We start from the raw sequence: 17,387 nt of genomic DNA, 5'->3' as shown, positions 1-17,387 counted from the left end.
GATATTTGATTGTGAGGTATCGTTGAATTCGTATTGTTTTATTCTTTCGAAAGATACCATAATATACTGGGTGTTCCATTTAAAAAAACAAAGCTGTTCCATTTTCCGGAAAAACTAAAAGTGATAAACAAAATTTTCCATAATAAAATATTTGTGCTGATAAAATATAGAAACTGAAGTTTTTTTGTTCATATTGATATCTCAATCTGTTCAGAAGTTAAACAGGGGGGGGGTTACTTTACGCTAGCACTGTATATGGTGTACAGCCATTATTTCTTGGATGTAAGTAACCTAACTTCATATGTTTTAAGTATATTAAAACAATTCAACATGCTCAAACAAGAATAAATTATATACTATTTTTCTAGCATGTCTCGAAAGAAAAGTGAAAATTCTGCAATGCAATGGATTTTTTTTTAAATATTGATAGCACTAAATTGACAGCAGAATGCAAATTGTGTAAAGCGTTACTTAGCTATAAATCCACATCAAACAATTTACGAAAACATTTGATTCGAAAACATCTCACAATTAGCTTAACTGAAGAGACAACATCGCTTACTAAATCACTAGTGAATGTAGAAGATATATCTGATCAAACACAACATGCAAGACCAGGTCCGTCTAGGTCACAGGTCGGTCAAGCCACTCTTTCAACATATGTACGAAAAAAAAATCCTAGTGGTTCAAAAAAGAGAATGGAAGAGCACTCTTACTTCTCTTTATTCAAGATCTTCAGCCATTCACCATAGTAGAGGATGTTGGTTTTAAAAAATTTATTTCTGCTATTAATCCAGATTATCAGTTGCCATCAAAAAAATATATAACTCAAACGCTTTTACCAGGTGCCTATGAAATGGCTTACAATAATTTAAAGGAGTTAAATAACATCAAAGCAGTTTGTTTAACTACCGATACATGGACTTCCAGAAATACAACTTGTTTTCTGAGTCTAACCGCCCATTACATTACCAATGACAAAAATTTAAAAAAAATGTATTAAGGGAGCCTTAAACAAATATCAATATAACGGCATTTAACCTGACTGTCTTTGTCGGAAACGTACAAGGTAAAATTTTAGTAACGTTCGGAATCGGGTATTTTTAAAATCGCGCCGGAATGGTACGTCCCATTAGAATAATGGTCCAAAATATCGTTCCTCAAATACCGTACCATCACTACAAATATGTGAGTATATTAGTAACGTTCTGTAACGGGTATTTTAAAATCGCGTGGAAGCGGTACGCTCCTCAAAAATACCGCTCCAAAATCACTAATAATAATACAAAGAGTGAGTTGATAGAAAGATTACATCTTACAACGTTGCTCGAAACACAAGGCTGAGGCCATTGGTGGTTTTCTTCGGCATACTGAATGTAGCAATGAATGTAGCAGCATAATAAATACAAGTGACTATTTCATTCATATCGTTAACAGCCAATAAGAATTCGCGGTTTTCCGTCAATTGCGAGTATTTCAGCGGTTATTTGGCCGTAACCATGGAGAACGATAATACGAACCTTTGTATTATCGCTGTAATACGAACCTTTGTATTATCGCTTGTTTGACATTTAATTAATTTCGAGACATCCATGCATGTTTCCATAACAATCAATGTAATTTATTAAAAAAATATAAAAATTCTAAAAATATGTATATTTTGTATTCATGAAATAGTCTAGCCATATACAACACGACAATCGAAAATACTCGAATCTCGACATATTGCCTTAAAAAACACCACTCGACCTTCGGTCTCGTGGTGTTTCAGGCAATACGTCTCGTATTATCGAGTATTTTCGATCGTCTTGTTGTATAATGTATGATTATCCTGATGACGTATTTTCAAAAAGCAGGCGGCTGTTTTTGGAGTAGCTGGGACAAAAATTAGTTTTAGAAGATATGAAAATACGAGCTAATAAACTAAACCTACCCCGGAAAGTAAGAGGACAACGGCAAATTATCGGCTCAATTATCAGGACTCGATGTCGAAAAAGGTGTAAATACTGCAAGGACCGAAAATCGAAATGTTTTTGCAAGTTTTATGGGACTTGCATTTGTTTGGAGCATTCAAATTCATGCTGTACCGACTGCACAGAGAATTTTGTTTAAGATGGTTGACCATCTACATTTTGTGCATAGACTGTATACAGGGTGAGTTTTTTTCCATGTTTCGTATAGAGATCTCGAAAACTAGCGGAGATAGAGAGACGATTAAATAGGGAAAGAATTGCAGGTTTATGAACTCAATTTAATGACCTTTTTTGTTTGGATGAAATGCATGGCTAACTAGATATCTGGCAAAAACCGTTTTTTTGTTATATCGATCGATACCTACGGCTCCGTTATTATTGATTTTAGGAAAAATGTGTAAAGGAAAAATTTGTAGGGTATTACATGTTTAATAAAACAGTCTAACTGATTTTTTTATTTAACCAATAATTTTTGAGTTATGACACAAACTTGTAATTTTTCTAATGAAAACCATAGTTGGATATGACTTTATAAAAAAAGCCTTTTCTCAACGATTCTAATGATATACCACTTGACATGGATATTTTTATTAATAAATAAATTATAGCCATTTATCATTTTATTTTGTAAACTGTTCAGGTAGTACGCTATGGAAACAATTGATAGATACGTTTGGTTATGACAGCTTAAGACAAACGTAAGTTTCCATGATTTCGTACCGTTAGTTTATTATGTGGTGGTGTGCCATCGTGTTGAAACCATTTAAGCAAATGACGTATCTGCAGGAGCAATTCATCCAACATATTATCGAACTCGTTCTGTAGAAAGTGAAGATAACGATCTCCCTTTAACGTATCATAAAAAATGTACGGACCAAGAATTCTTGAACAAATGATACCGCACCAAACATTAAATCCAAACTTAACTTGAGGTCTCCTCTCTTGAACATGTTGCAGATTTTCCTGCATCCATAAATGTTGATTATGTCTACTAAACATGCCGCAGTTTGTAAATCGTGTTTCATCTGTCCACAAAACTTTAATGTAAACTATGGATCAGCTTCACACATGTTAATAAACCACGTACATTGTTCTACAAGCTTATTGTAGTCATCTGGGGGTAGTGTTTGTGAAACTGCGATTTTATATGAATGAAATCTATAGTTTTTTTAGTTCTCTTACGACAGTACGTTGTAACGTGCCTGCTTCAGATGCAACTTGTGTTGAAACCGATGCATCTTGATGGATTCGTGCTAATACATTGACTTCTGTCTTGCATCCTTAGTTGGTTTACAGAAAGAACCATACTCGCCCAAACTATCATAGAGCCTCTTAAAAGTACTTAGAGAATAATTCATATTGATATTAATTTAGAAAACCTCAATCAATGTTAATTAAAAACTAAACGAAACATACGTTTGCCTTAAGCTGTCATAACCAAACGTATCTATCAATTGTTTCCATAGCGTACTACCTGAACAGTTTGCCAATTAAAAGAATAAATGACTATAATTTATTTATTAATAAAAATATCTATGAGGTGGTATATCATTAGAATCGTTGAGAAAATGCCTTTTTTATAAAGTCATGGCCAACTATGGTTTCCATTAGAAAAATTACAAGTTTGTGTCGTAACACAAAAATTATTGCTTAAATAAAAAAATCAGTTAGACTGATTTATTAAACGTGTAATATTACCTTACAAATTTTTCCTTTACACATTTTTCCTAAAATCAATAATAACGGAGCCATACATATCGAACGATATAACAAAAAAAAAACGGTTTTTTCGAGATATCTAGTTAGCCATGCATTTTATCCATAAAACAAAAAGCTCATTACATTGAGTTCATGACCTGCAATTCTTTCTCTATTTAATCGTCTCTCTATCTCCGCTAGTTTTCAAGATCTTTAGTCTACTAAACATGGAAAAAAACTCACCTGTATATATCAAAATACTATTTTTTTGTGTTTATTGAATTTTTCTTATATTGCTTTCAATTTCTTTTATATTTACAATTTTTTGTGTAAAGTACGTTAAATGTAACATTTTTTTCTAATAAATAATAACTTTTTGGGCAATTGTTTTTTGATAACTATTTCTACTTTCAGCAGTACAAAATAAGACAGACTAACAGTAGAATACAATAGATTTAATATTTTATTGTGTTATTGTGGGAAGGATAAGCATCAAACTTTGGGTCTGAGGGACCCAGCCCGTCGAACAGTGTGATTTTGAAACCACCCGTCAACTGCAGGGTTAATCATAAGTGCATATCGACTCCTTTTGATTAAAAAATCGGGTTGATCTGCAGTTGTGTCGTGTATGCGCCTACATTAAACTTAGTATATTTATGTCTATCGACTAAACAGCGGTCCACTGAAAATCGACTGTGTGCCTAGCCTTATAGAGGAACATATTAATGTTTCATTTTCAATATTACACAAACAGTTTTAGATCATCAACGTCTATATACCTCGATAGCCGTGATCGTCTAGTGGTTAGGACCCTACGTTGTGGCCGTAGTAACCCAGGTTCGAATCCTGGTCACGGCAATGTCATTGAACATTGTCACGGAGAGGTTCTTTTTTTTTTAATTTTTTTATTATAATATATTAATTTAGATAATAAAAGTAAAGTTTTTCAAAGCGGGTTTAAATGTTTTAAAGTAGTTATTAATATAATTTTAAAGAAAAATATTAAGTAGTACCGCTAGTATACAAGTTAGGCAACTTAATATACAGTACATCAAGTTGTAATCAATTGAGGCTCGTTACTACCATCTTCTGGTTAAGCTATCTAAGGGATTATTACCACGGTTACTAAGATGCATATTAAGGTCCATTACTAAGATGGTAGTAATGGACCTTAATAAGTATAATCTACTAATTTGTTGACTCAAAAGCACTTTACATTGTTGTTACTATAATAAAATTGTATACAACGTAATACATGTAAAAAAATGTATGTCAAAATATTTTATTTGAAAGAAAACTCATCTCAGATATGATTATTCTTGTGTACAGAAAAGAAATTTTAAGAGAATTAAAATTTGGTATTTCAATGTTATGGTTGAAACAGATATCAGATCATTCCGACTGCTATTTCTGTAATATAAACCTAGACAGCGTAAACAAAAAAACAAAGGAAGTTTCGTTTATCCCAATGTAAGAACAGCCAACAAGCCGATTCAGCACAGCGAAACTTTACCAAGACCAAATCCTCCTGACCGATTAATGCAATCCAGTGAAGGTGATCAGAGAAAAGGAGAGAGTGGACATATGTCATCTAGCAGCGACTATGATGCCAAAATAAACCATAAAATGTCACAGAAAGAAGTAAGTGACTTAGCTAGAAACGTGAAGTTGTCGAAGATTGGCATCCCACTTACAGCAAGGGAATAATTTATACCCTACAACCCGTGCAAGGTATTTGTTATTGTAATAACGTGCACAGACTTACAAGGCAATTTTACAAAATATTGCTATTTTCTTTGCTTGTAGGATAACCGAGTGAGAGAGCATCATTATGTGTGTAAAGACTGGCCAGCTAGAGAACATTACAATACTGGTGCTTTCAATGTCTTAAACAAGCCTCTGGTGTAACCAGAATCTGTAATATTGTCTCCACTACACATCAAACTGGGTTTGATGAAAAACATTGTGAAAACGTTGAATCCAGAAGGCCTAACATTTAAATATCTTACCGAGCTCTTTCCACTACTACCGTATTTGTTGGCCCTCAAATAAGAAAATTAACAACCAATTAATTTCAACGTTAACAACAAAAGAAGCAACGGCCTGGATTAGCTTCAAACAAGCCGTCCATGGATTTTTAGGAAACCATATGGATGAGAAATGTCGCGAAATAATTGCCAACTTAGTGCACAATTTCCATGCCATAAATGCAAATATGTTGCTCAAAATCCAAAATTTTTTCCAAGCAATCTTTAATCGGAAAGTGCAGGGATGGTGGGAGATAATCTCTGGAGTGTCATCAGAGAAACCGACCCAAAGACATACAAAAAATTGTCGAAAACTAATCATATCCCGCACTATACTAACAATAAGTAAAGTACTATATATTAAACATGAAATTTAATTCCATAAAAGTTCCAGAATACTCTGTCATATAAACCTGTAATATAATCTATAATATAAACCTAGACGGTATAAACAAAAAGACAAAGAAAAGTTGGGTATCGTTTGTAAGATTAGCCAAAAACCAGAGTCCGCATAGTAAAACTCTGCCAAAACCAAATCCTCCTGACCAAAGAGTAAAAAAAAAGTTATAAGAGTAAAAGTGGCAGTGGAGAAATGTCATCTAGCAGTGACTGCCAATAATAGTATATTACAGTACAAGTGAGGAAACTATGATTTTTCATTAACGCGTATGTCGGATTTCCGGATGTCGGATTTATTTGGAAAGACATACAAGTTAGTGGAAAATATTAGTTTCCCACGTGTGCTGTATAGCGTTTTGTTCAATCCTATGAACAAATTTTTATTTAGAGAAAACCCGTCTTAAAATTCGATAATTCCTGAGTAATTTCATGTCGACATGTCGACGATGACAGCAGTTTTTGACATTGTCATGCTCTTAATTGATACGTATCTGTAAACAACCATTTGTGTCAAATTGTTAATTGTCATCACTATGCATAAAATTAATAAATTGATTAAAATTAATAATTTATACAAGTGAAATACTTAATTAACTTTCCACTTGTGCTGTCCACCGTTTTTTAGTTAACATCCGTTACGTTTAAACAAAGAGTTGTTCCTTTAAAGGTTTTATATTTAGCTATATAACAGTGGTTGAAAAAAATTAGGGTGAGTGAAAAAAATTTTCACTTACTCGTTTCTATGAAAGTCGGCAGAGTGAATGCAAATAACAACTTTCAATACTCGTATCTAAGTTAGAAACTTACAATTTCGAAGGTAGGATTGAAAAAAAGTTGTTCGTAATAATTTATTTACCGTATTTTCTCGAATCTAATCCGCACCCTTTTTACAAATTTTATATGCTGTAAAATCAAATGCGGATTGCAATCGGATGTGGATTACACTGATAAACTTTTTTTACCACCATTGCGTTTTTAAAATCGAGGTGCGGATTAGATTCGAGTGCGGATAAGATTCGAGAAAATACGGTATTTCAATTAAACCTCTACAAGGCAAACCCAAATTACAAAGGTTTTACAAAATGAAAACAATACTACTAAGACCGTAACTTAACATGAAACTTAATTGAAAAGTATTTAACACCAAAGAAAATAAACAGTTGTCATAATCGAAAAACAAATTCTTAAATTAATACTTAAAAATCCCAGAATTATTAGAGTTTATAAGATTTTTTACATAATTTTTAAAAGATTTTGACTCCGAAAAATGAAAAAATCGACATCCCCAAGATTATTAACCAAACAAGAGGCTATGTAAATAGGTACGTGAAACAAAACGTCCTTACGGCGCTTGTCTACATAAAAACTGGTCTGCGACCGTAAAGCAAATCTTGGTACATTTAAGGCAATGTTCCAAGTTGTTGTATTCCAACTTGCTTCTTACAAATGTATTAAAGAGTACTTTAAAGGTATTCTTCAATTGCCTATATGCATCTATATGCAATCTATTAATATGCTTTGAAAATGCAAATTTTAAATCAAACGTAACACCTAAATCACAAACATATTCATTTCTTTTTAAAATGATCTTGTTCATTTCATAGTTATGAATTTGCAACTTTTTCTTCCTACTAAAAATCATTACAGAGCATTTCGACGTATTAAAATTTAACTTATTAGAGATGCTCCATCGCCATATATTCACGATATCAGCTTGAATTAATGTGCAGTCGTATTGATTTTTTATCACACGCTATATTTTAAAGTCGTCTGCATACAGAGCGCATTTACAGTGCTTTATGACATCAGGGAGATCATTTATAAATAATAAAAAGAGCAATGGTCCTAGATAGAGCCTTATGGCACTCCAGAGCGAACGAGGGACAACTTCAACTTTTCACCATTAAATACTACATACCAGCTACGATTCGTAAAATAAGATGCAAATAATTTCAATAAATTAGTCGATAAACCGTACTTATAAAGTTTACTCAGCAGAATATCAAAATTAACTCTGTCAAAGGCTTTTGCAAAGTCGGTGTATACCACGTCCATCTGTTGTGTACCATCTAAGGCCAGTGCTACATTCTGAGAAAAAACAGTTAAATTGGATACAGTTGATCTCCCTGGAAAGAAACCATGCTGAAAATCAGATATATAATTTTTTGTATGTTGAAAAATTTTAATATATATAATATTTTCAAGTATTTTCGAAATACATTGAATGCGAGCAATAGGCCTATAAATAGAAATTTGTCTCTTATCGCCACATATGTATACAGGAAAAAGCTTAACTTTCTTCCACAAAGTAGGGTATTCAGAAGTTTGTATTTTTGTTAAAAATAAGGTTTCATTAAATATTCAATACAACCTTTGTAAATATCTATAGGAATTTGATCTGAACCCATAGATGTTTTAGTTTTTATTTTCTTCAAAGCTGTAAGTATGTCAGTATCAGTTATCTCATCAATAAGAAGCAAGTCAGAACCCAGTAAAATTGATAGTAAGGGAGCTCCGCTCAACACTGAACACTGACGAAAAATATTTTCCAAACGCCATAGCGATCTCCCTGGATAATTCATATTGATCGTCGAGATATGTCATACAGCTATATTCAAGAACCTTCTTACTATTCTTTGGACTTTTAATGAATGACCAGAAGCTAGAGTCGTTTTTCTGTATACCTTGTTCAAAATTTGTTATGTATATGGTATATGCATTCTGAATTTCATTTTTTATCTCCTTTCGGAGTTCCTTAAATTTATTATGATAAAACTGAAGATTATGTCTTTTATATAGCAGCAAATATGTTTAGCCTTAATTTTTGTAATTATATCACATGTAAACCACTTAGGATACTCTTTAATAGGCCCATCAACAGAGCACTTACCTCTAGGTACACATCTATCCAATAAACTGTATAAAATTTCATAAAATTTAGATACCACCTCATCAGATATCAGATACCACCTATTGCATCTTCTTTTTGTTGGATTATAGAAAATCGTTCTTCATTCTTCCAAATATTTCCCGTTTCATAGTCTCCTAGCTTTTTGGAAAAGATAGCGAGTTATGGACATCATTGTAATTATTATTATGTCTTCTTAACATCGTGTGATATTGAATATGAAGGTTAAATTATTTTTCGTGCTATATCGATGTTATTTTTTTATTTATTTTCTTCTACATGTTTTGAGGAAGAGATCGTCAAATTTATGAATATAAACTTCACCATGTTCAATTTTCGTTAGTTGATATTAGTGATAACTATTGATTATTATATTATTCTTGTTATCTCCTCGTTGTTGTGGCGTGTTTAGTTTTTGGTAATTCATTACAATTCACACATTCATCCATTACCAACTAACATCTTCGTTTTTCCTTTCTACGACATTCCACTTAATACACTTGTGCGTCTATAGACTCTTAAGTCTTTTAATGCTTTCGGTAGTTTTTTTCTGTGGTTTACTCTCATCATGATATAAACTACATCTCTTTGGAAGATGTTCTTCATTTTACAAAGTATTATCTGTCCTATAGTCTTCTAGCTTTTTACAAAATACTGCAAGTTATACACATCTTCTTCTTTCTTCTTCTTTGGTCAATATTATAAGTCCTGGTTTTGAGTAAGACAGCCTCTATTAAAATACTGTCAGAAACAAGTCGTAGACAAAATCGTAAAATCGATAAAATATACACTGTAGCAACTATAATTCTTAACTTATTAATGAACTGATTACTATTCGGTAATTGCCGGATTCGGTGAGAAGTAAATTTCTATTGCTTCTCTGGTCATCCTCTGGTAATAGTGGTTGTTCTTGGCAAGTATTTCTGTCACATTAAAATATATCCCAACGTGAGGATTTGCCAGTCTGATAACTAAATTCGCATTCCTTTACATAGTACTTCGCACATTGGAAAGACAATTTGTAAACTCCTCGACGTATAACCTATTCCTCAGGATTACGTTGTTTAGAAATTGTTCTTTATTTATCAAATTTTTCTGTAACACAATCTTCAGGCACTTAACAATAGCGTGCGAATTATAGCCATCGTTTATTGAGGTGGTGTTCTGATAAAACTTATTGGTAGCTGTTTCTAAGTAGTTTCTTTCGATACACTCCGTATTTGAGTTATCAATTGTTCATTCTGGTTACTGATACATGAGGGAATGGTTGCTGGTTACCCTTTTCTTCCTTCATGGTGAATTTAGTCATTGGTTGCCTCTTTAAATGTTTCAAGAAATCCTTAATCTTTCGTTTTCATTGTTTCCAGAAAAGAAATCTGTCACCCAATTTGGGAAACATTATTCGCGTTTTACAATAATGTTTTAATAGGATAATCGTTGACGGATTAAATTGTTTTATAAATTATGTTTTAAATTAAGTTAGAAAATTTTTTATTCCAAATTTTTCTTTCCATCATTTTTAATTTTTGAGATATCTTATTTTATAATCGAAAATGTAAAATTTTGAAAATTTGTGATTATTGTTTTATAAGTTGGTAATAATCAATAGCTTTGTTCATTGGGACTGCACTACTCTGCACGACATGGCACTAGTATGACGTTATAGTGCAATTAAGTGTAAGTAAGTGCAGTCTTGTCAACTGAGTGCAGACCAGCAAAGTCGCAACGAACAGATTTTTATCAAAAAAAGTGGATAAAAATATTCCACCATTTTAGTTACAATTTGTTATATTTTGTTCAATTTTATTTATTGAACTTAATCGAAAGCAGGTGCAACAAAATCTGCACTAACTTGCACCGGCTGCACGAAATTGCACTGCGCATGGCCCAACGAACAGTATGAGTGCAACTGCAACTGCACTCATACTGTTTACACTATCCCCAACGAACACACAACATCTGCACTAAACTGCTTAGTGCAAGTAGTGCAGTCCCAACGAATAAAGCTAATGTTGGAATATAACGGTTTATGGATAATGATTCGTAGGTTAATATAATAGTATATTGTTTTATATGGAAGAGAAGCAGTGCTTTTCATGGCGTGGTCTGTCGCTTAGCGACGAACGCAGTGAGTCGCTAATGACAGATGAGCCGTTAAAATTGTGGCGTGTCCGACAGTTTGCCGGACGAACGAAGTGAGTCCGGCAATGACGGACCAGCCACAAACGAATCTGCTTCTCTTCCGAATAAAACATAGTATTTTTTCTTCAAACGTTGCAAATAATACGGCGCTAAAGTGAAATGTTCTTCAACGTTATGGCGCTAAAGTGAAATTTACTTTAGCGCCATAACGCTGAAGTACTTTTTTGCTATGTTGATCTTAGCAACCGTCGTTATGCAACAATGACTTACTTCTACCGCGAGTAAACACGACAACAAAGTTGTCATTTAATGACGTTTGAAGAAAAAATGTTTTTTGTCTAAAATATTTCTTTCCATCATTTTTATATTTTGAGTTATTGAGTTACCATCTCAATAAGGCAAAAAGTAAAAATTATAAACTCTTAGCTTCTTGTTCTATAGGTTAGCAATAATCAGCAGTAGGTAATAGCAGTAGGTTGAGGAATAAATTTTTTTTCTGGATCATGTTTTTAGAGTAATTTAGAACACTTTCTATCCCTAACTTTTCTTTCGATCATTTTTACTTCAGCTAAAATCTTATTGTTTCAAAAGATGAATAACTCGAGTGACAATTAAACGATAGCAATTTGTACAACTTGGTTTATACCAGTGCTACCAAAAATTTTGCTGTAAATAGAGAAATATCATCCTTAAACCAACTACAGTAGAGCCCCGATTATCCGCGAGCGAGTGCCGTGAAATATTCTTTTCTTTTAAATTTAATTTGATTTTTGTTTTATATCGAAATGTGTTCGTGTGTGCTCGTGTATTTATGCGAATTGCGCTCGATATTGATCAGACGAACGTGTGTTTCGACTCATTTTAAAGCATGTTTCGACTTGTCACACCGTCTACAGTTGTGTTTCTTTGTCGGTGGTTATTAGCAGATTAATAGTTTGTTCCTGAAATAAATAATGGCTGAAAAACGAAAGAAGGTTGTGTTAACGATTCCACAAAAAATAGAAATGATTTCTAAAATAGAAAATGGCGCATCAAGAAAGCAGATGTGTTTACAATACGGGATTGGGGAAACAACAGTGCGAGATGTTTTAAAGCAAAAAGAAAAGTTATTGGCTTTTGCAACAGTTTCAAATAGTGTTTTTGGAATGAAAAAACGAAAAACAATGAAGAAATCCACGTACAGTGAACTTGACTCGGCATTAGCGGAGTGGCTAGCCCAAGAGCGAAGTGAAGGCACTCCTGTATCCGGCCCTAACATTGCAGCTAAAGCAAAAGTCTTCTTTGATTTGTTAGGATTGGAAGGAAATTTTGATGCATCGTCCGATTGGTTACATCGTTTTAAGAAACGTTATGGAATTAGGGAGATAGGTCTTCATGGGGAAAAGCTGAGCGGTGATCAACAAGCAGCTGACGATTTTCAACGTGATTTTGAAAAGTTTGTAATGTCGGAAGATTTGTCACCAGAACAAATTTATAATGCTGATGAATCAGGGCTTTTTTGGTGTCTTCCCACTCGCACTTTAGTATTTGAAAGTGAACATAAAGCGGCAGGACACAAAAGTAGCAAGGAAAGAATCACAATCTTGCCATGCAGCAATGCTGCTGGTACCCGCAAACTGAAACTTCTTGTAATCGGTAAATCTAAGAAACCAAGGTCTTTTAAGGGGACAAGAGCAGACAATTTACCAGTCGATTATTTCAATCAAAAAAAAGGTTGGATGAACCAGCTGATTTTTCAAGAATGGTTTGAAAAGATTTTTGTGCCTCAAGTACGTAAACACCTTGATTCAAAGAATTTACCAAGAAAGGCCGTTTTATTAATTGACAACGCGCCTTCACACCCTGCCGCAAGTGTGCTTAAATCTTCTGATGAACAAATTTTTGCAAATTTTTTGCCCCCAAATGTTACTGCGCTCATACAGCCTATGGACCAGGGGGTCATTGCAACTGTGAAGAGGATATACAGAACAAAGTTGGTAAAAACAAAAATTGAAGAAGGTTACGATTTTAAGCAGCTTTGGAAGATGTATACAATTTTGGATAGCATTTACGATGTTGCGTTTGCATGGGATTGCATTAAACCGTCAACCCTCGTCAAATCGTGGAGAAAACTCTTTCCAAATATTGAAGTAAATGTCAACCAAAACATTGGTGAAGAACATAATGAAGATATGCCTATCGCTGCACTTATTGACTTAGTGACATCCGTTCCGGGAGGTGAGAATGTAAATCAAGAAAACATAGAAGAGTTGCTGGAATGTGACAAAAATGAGCCAGGGTTTGAACGACTATCTGACGTAGAAATATCAAACAAAGCAATGGGAGTGAACGAAGAAATTGAAAGTGAAGAAGGCGAGGTGCTTGCGCGGATGACACATGAAACTGCTTTGCAGCATGTAGACGGATTGCTTCAATATTTAGAGGAGCAAGACGACGCACATCTGGCAGAAAAACTTATGCTAAGGAACGTACAATCCAGAATAAAGAAAAGGTGCTTCCAAAGCAAGAAGCAAAAGCTAGTGACCGATTTTTTTAAAAAGATGTAACCGACAGTTTTTATCTACAGTACAGTTTTTGTTTACAGTACAGTGATACAATACATATGTACATATTATTTTTTGTTTATTACTAGTCTTTACTTTAGTCTTTAGTGATTTACATGTAAAAGAAAGGTTTAAGTAAAATAGTCTTTATGGTGAATTATGTTTTGTGTTTCCACCTTAGTTTTAGTCTTTTTCGGGTTATCCGCGATTTTTATTATCCGCGGCGCCCCTGCCACCCAATTCCGCGAATAATCGGGGCTCTACTGTATTTATAATGAAAAGGTGTTATATTCAGCAACCCATTCGCTGTGCATGTATATACCTAGTTTAATCGATCAACTGTTGCCTATCTCGAGACATTCATCATAGTGCCTTCGGGTTATTAAAAAAAGGCACCTCATTGTTTCACGTCCCATTGTTATATCCAGAGGGGTCGCCGCGAGAAAGGTTCTCCTTTTCGGGGTCACGCTCGAAGGAATCCGCCATTTAAGGGCCGGCCGTTGATGGACGCGGCGGCTTTACTAGCGTATAAAATTCCATAATTTTACGGCACTTTATATTTCGTCTCCCCCGGCGCGGCGCTCTAAATTGTTCCATTAGGCGACCGAGCACTTGAATCACGGGGCCAATTCACCTTCCTTCCTTTTTTTCTCTCCTCTATTACTACTTGTCTTTTCTCTCTTTCTTACCCCTTATCCACCAACTACCCAGTTCTTTCTTTTCTGCCTTTAAGTTAAACAGAAAGGAACGCTTACGGCGAACGTCTGTGTCGAAGCACTCTTCCAGAAAAACCTCGGTGATTCTAGAGGAACTCGATTGATTCTTCACAAAGAGATTTCCAATTTTTTCTATCTCTTTTTCTTTTAGGTAAAGAAAATTTCTTAAGTATAATGATATCATTAATACATCTTAAAAACAATTCTACTGTTACTTTTCTTTTCCTATTCTACGTCTAGTTGAGTGTATTACCTTAGTGACAAATCGAAAAGTGTGGATCACTTTGGGTTAAGTGCTAGTCGTTCATAAGGATTCATGAACGGATTAGGTCGGGGTCAGAGAATTAGTTAAGATAAGGGGGCCAGAGCGTTTCTATGAATGTAAACGGGCCGCTTTTGTAAGTAGCCTGTTGCATATATTCAATCTGAGGCGCTAACTTCTGCTCGTCCTCCACATCCACTTACTCTTCCGCCGCGAAGGGGTCGGGAAGTCATACATTTTAACCAACCTTTGGGGTGAAGTGATAGACGTATCGAAAATGTTAAACGTTCGAATGCTTTTACGAGGTGCAATGTTTGTAAATGATCTTAAAAGATTTTTTTTCCTTTTTATCGTTACAGTTGAGGTTATTCAGGGTCAACTTCATGTTGACTTAAATAGTTGGAATTCCTTCCTATAAATGAAACAGCCGACACTAATTCAACATTCAAGAACTCGCTACAAAAATTAAATCTCTCAGAACTAATGCAACAAAAAGTAGACATAGTAGTCTTTACGAAAACGAGAAACATTTCGGCAAATAAATAAATAAAAGAGCTCAGCAAAAGCTCTATGTCCTAATACGTAAGGTACTTAGAAGATATATAACAACAAATGGAAGCAATAAAAGAGCGAATGATCAAGATGAACCTAACTCTATGCAGACAAACCGTCACACATTCCAAGATTATACTCAATAAACGACGATGGTTATCAGAAAACACCAACCGAAGCTCACGAGAAATCGTAATACTTGGAGATAAAAATTTGAGAACCGGTGAAAAATAACAGAATAAAGTAGTAGGGCAGCATTCTGCCATAGGAAGCTAATTACAATATGCGTGGAGAATAAACTTAAAATACAAAATGGATACAAACAACAAAGCATGGAATTTACAGGACGTAAGTTACAATCGTGTATAGAAGAACAACATGCGACAGCAATCACCACCTGTTAAGAGCAAACATAGTGTTCCCAAAGTAATACGAAAAAGGTACAGACACGGAAAAAAGGGGAGAAAGGACAAAGGAATGATTAAACTTGGACAACTTACTTGATGAAAGTATCCAAAAACTATGTATAGCTGAGTTAGATGAAAAACTAGAAAACATGCAACATACAAAGAACACTACGACTTTATAACGATGTGCATACACTTAGCTGCCAAAGAAAAATTATCGAAAAACCGATAAATTAGAATACCCCATTGGTGAAGCGAAGAAATAGAAGATACAATAAAAGACAAGACAGAAAAATACAAGATATAGTTGGCATAAAAATAAACTAAAATAAAGTATAAACTGGCGCACACAACGTGCTAGAAGATTATAAGCCAGAGAAGAAATGAGAGCCAAAATAAGCCAGAAAGGCGGACAAATAAGTAGTGAAAGCTGGTAAATCATGAAATCTCTAAGACAGAGCTAGATAATACCTAATATCACCAATAACGCTTGAAAAATGGGATGACCACTTTAAGTAGTTACTATTAGAAGATAAACCCAACCTTCTGGAGGTATCAGAGAAGGAAGTACTATACATATAACGGTATCCTCAATTAGAGTAACGATAAAGAACGTCTAACGCCCGGTGACACTATTCTAAAACTGCCTTAACGGTAACCTATTCCAGAAGAATGGAACAGAGCCTTTATATCCACCATACATAAAAAAGGAGAAAGACAAAACTGCAAGAATTACTGAGATATAGTAGTGACTAAGTAAATAGACCTACAGTGCAGAGATATGGAAGCAGAGGAGCAGACCGGATTCCAGCTGGAAGATCAACAATACACCATCTATTTTGTGTTTCCCAGTTCATGGAATACAAACAGCATACAATCACATCTAGTGTTTAGAGACTTAAAAAACCGTATGACAGCATCCCATAAAGCAAGTTATGGGAAGCAATCGAAAGAACGAACAAGCAACAGGTAAAATCAAGCGGTATAGAGAGTGTCGAATGGCGTCCACATCACTAAAAAGCTCAAGCAAGGATACTATCATCTACACACTATGCTAATGAATTAATGTATATATGACTAGGAAACTCATAGAGGAATACAGTGAATGGAGGTTGGAAGTTAATATACAAAAAACGCCGTGTATATAAATGGGCAAAACGGTTGCCCCTTTCCAAAGGGAACCAACAGGAAGAAGAGATGAAATCTCGAATCGACCACAACAACACATACTTCTCCATCCGTGAAGCAAAACCGGGAAAAATCCTAAGGTAAATCAAAAATGGATAGGATCACTAACGACAGAGTACGCGAGAATATGAGAGTAACACACACCATAATAGATGGCATGAGAATAAAAGTTAAGATGTTTGTTTAGTTAAGATGGTATGGGTTTTAATTTCAATCTTTACTTTTGCTGTTAAGTTGTCATATAGTGTTTCGGCTGGTCTTATTAATGTTATTTCTGTGTTAATCTTTTAGAATTACATCCAGAGTTTATTATGTACTACACTGTCGTATGCTTTAGTTGGTGATAAACAACAAATTTTGTTGCCTTCGGACAACCTAACAATAAATAAAATGTCTAAAGAAACGAACCTCAGATCTGAGCAAAAAGTTTTTATGGGATTCATGTTCTGTATTAAGTAAAAGTCGTTCTGAGGTTCACCGAGGATTCTATTAAATCCGATAAAGAAAATCCCGAAAACAAGGGCATCAAGTTTGGTTACTGACATTGCTAGAAGAAATAAGAAACCGAAAGA

General features: G+C 34.3%; 1 protein-coding gene and 1 non-coding gene across 2 annotated transcripts in view; one reads left to right on the top strand and one right to left on the bottom strand.

The window, feature by feature from the left end:
- LOC111415847 (Vesicular monoamine transporter) overlaps positions 1 to 17,387 on the bottom strand; it is a 126,683-nt gene that overhangs the window by 83,696 nt on the left and 25,600 nt on the right. The gene's annotated exons all lie outside the window — the stretch shown is intronic.
- Positions 4,458 to 4,529, top strand: TRNAH-GUG (transfer RNA histidin (anticodon GUG)). Its single transcript has one exon. It is a non-coding gene; the product is annotated as a tRNA-His (tRNA).

This window comes from Onthophagus taurus, chromosome 3, assembly GCF_036711975.1.
Source record: "Onthophagus taurus isolate NC chromosome 3, IU_Otau_3.0, whole genome shotgun sequence".
Classification (NCBI taxonomy): Eukaryota; Metazoa; Arthropoda; class Insecta; order Coleoptera; family Scarabaeidae; genus Onthophagus; species Onthophagus taurus.
This window is presented reverse-complemented; position numbering and strand designations above follow the sequence as displayed.